The sequence below is a fragment of the Seriola dumerili genome, unplaced genomic scaffold (genome assembly GCF_002260705.1).
Source record: "Seriola dumerili isolate Sdu_G_001 unplaced genomic scaffold, Sdu_1.0 BDQW01005939.1, whole genome shotgun sequence".
NCBI lineage: Eukaryota > Metazoa > Chordata > Actinopteri > Carangiformes > Carangidae > Seriola > Seriola dumerili.
Window position 1 is genome coordinate 2,986 of NW_019180194.1, and position 2,985 is coordinate 5,970.

Sequence of the window (2,985 nt, forward strand, 5' to 3'; positions counted from 1 at the left end):
TGGCCATGGTCTTGAAGTAACTGCAGAGTTGCCAAATCTGATATCTATTGGTTAGTCCTACATATTATAAAATACCCTGATATTGTGATAGCAGGTGTGGGAGAAAACAGAGCTGGTCCAAACAAAAATTGCCTGGACTGAATCAAGGCAAAGGAGTCAGGGTGAGATAAGGTCTTAATCTTTGAGAAATCCTCTTAACTGCTCTGCAGACAGTCAGCCAGCTGCTCCTGCTTATTCTCCTCGGAAGTTCACTGTGATCTTCACAAATGCTCTCTGTCCTCCTCTGCTCTTCATTCCTCAGGCGTCCAACACCTCCTCATCTCCCTCTGACTTCCCTGAGCATTCTGGGTAATGCTGGACTCAGAAGCTTGTGCATCTTCTTCAGCTCATTTCTGACAAAGTGAAAGCATGTTCTCCTCCAGCAAGCTGGAACAGAAACTATATGAATGACAAGCATCAAACATCAGATCCATGTTGGACAGCCTGAAAAGTGGCAGTCATGGGATTATTGTGAACACAAACAGAATGGAGCAGTAGTTGTTGAGCATGTAGCAGACCATAAAATAATGGAGTCCAGCTGTGTTTGATGCTGCTGGGCAGACCTGAGGGCGCTGGGACCTCTGAGCTCTCCTGGTCCACTCTGTGGAGGAATCAGAGAATGAGCTCCTAGATTATGTCTGTCCACACAGAGACAGACACAAGCTAAAGGTCATCAAGTCACTTTGGATGTGACAGCCAATCAGACGAACTCCCTGTAGGCGGTATAATTGTTTACTTAGTGCCTACGCCGATACCTGACTGAGAATTCAACAGCTGGCCAGTTGCAGCTGTTTGTAGCTTTCAGCTAGTGTTTGCTTTAGTCCCAACAAGCTCTTTCACAACGCCTCCACTGTTTTTAACCTCGCACCTTCCAGTGAGGACGTTCACAACAGACACAAACACTTTGATTTCAGACCAGGTCCAACAACACGTCGTACAAACTAGTTCTTTTCCTAGCAAATAACCTGAGTCTTACTGTCGTTACAGCTTAAAACACTCTGATCAGCGTGATGGCCCGTCCCGCCGCTTTAAACACAATGAAACAATCCTTCGAATAGGTCGCTCTTTAAAGACAGACAGGTGGGTTCAGGAGAGTCTGGTCTCTGCTGCTGGTCCTGAAACTAAAAACAGAACTGTAATGTGCATGTTGAATAAAACTGGAGAAAATATCTTCAGTTTAAGCTTATTAAACAGAACAACTGAATTTAAGTGAGAAACGTCTTTGTCAGATTTAAATTCTGACTTCTTGATCTTCTGAGCTTGAAGAGGTGATCTATGGACCACCGTCACTGCCTAATGGCACACAGATGGATCCCGGTTCTTCAGTTTTCCTCCTGAAAGACACAGGAATATTAATCTGAAGTGCTTCCAGACACGTCACAGTCTTTTGGTGATACAGTTAAAAACCAGGATAAGTGTGTTTTTTCACCACTGAAACAGACAACCTGTTGAAGATGCAGTTCAGTGGATTCAATGTGAAAACAACATGAAAACAGAGAATGAGAAATGGTTCATGCACATGTAAGCTGACAGCTGAAGCTGCTGTAGAGGAGATGAAGGTATCAGAGAGAAAGGACGTCTCATTTCCTAAAATCATGTTCCTTGTTCTCTCTCTTAATCTTTTCCTTCATCATCTCTCTGTCTTCAGTCGAGGGCGAAGACGCAGGGAAGAGATGCGAGAGGGAACGAGGATTTAAGGGAATTGAGATGATCCACGTTTTACTACTCAGTCGTCTGACAACAGGAACAGAGGGTTCAACCAGTCAGACTGTGTTGTGTGGAGGAAATGTTAAATGAGATTCTGCAGTTAAGACTGTGTTTATACTGCACAGCTTTCAAGAATATGAAATAAAACATGAAAAGAACGATGCTGTAATAAACACATTAAATAAAACCTGTGGATACACAGCTATTTAAACATCAGCAATATTATCATGTGAGTTAACAGCCTACCTCTTTTGCAAAAGGTCAGGTCGGGTCCAGGTCCAGGTCGCAGGTCCGGTTCCAGGCAGAGTGTGGTGTGTCTCTAACACTACACACCACAGAGCTTTGAGTGTGAATAATCGATGGAGGCAGTGATGTGAGTTCAATGGACAGTTAGAGATGCTCATTCAACCTCTGAGCTTGGTCTGGCCTTCTCATGTTCCCCACACAGAGTGGTTTATAGAGGGAGGGGCTCCTCCTCTCTGTCCTCACACTGATCCATGCTGCTGAGTTCACATCCACATCAAGCTCACACACACTTTCTACTTCATGTGTAAAGAGAGAAACACACATCATCATCTGGCACATCACTCAAATGTCCATCATTTCTTTCATCAGCTGCTCCTCCACTGATTGGCTCTTCTTCTCTGTTTGAATTTTATCAGTGTGAGGCAGAGGAAGCTGGGCCATCAGCTGCTGTATTCTACCATCTGCGTCACTAGATGGCGTCATGAAGCTGCAGTGACGTGCAGAGGGCAGCCCAGGGCAAACGACACAGGATCATGGACGATCATTAGCATCCACTTGATTCAGTTTTAGGCCCAACCAGACCAACTAAAACAACCATAAGAGAGATTAAGATACTTTAAAAGCACTTAATGGTCAAAGCACATGTTGATCTGATTCATGACTTCAGTTACTCATTATATCATTAATCTCTGATGTCCTCCACAATAAAAGCTTCCTTCAATTTCCAAGTAACCCGAACATGATGAGCCACTGCAGACAGGAGCTGATCACAGCTGATTCAGACTCTGATATAAAACAATGTCACATCCCTCCATCATGTATTAATGTGGGAAATATCTCATATTGTGTGTTGTTTTTTTTATATAAAAGCAAGAGGCAACATTGTCTTCACAACTGGCATTTAAAGGGTTAAAAATCCTGAAAACTAATAAACATTTGGTAGGTTTGAGCAGAACTGAAGTGGTTTAAGAATGTATGCAAAAAAAAAAAAAA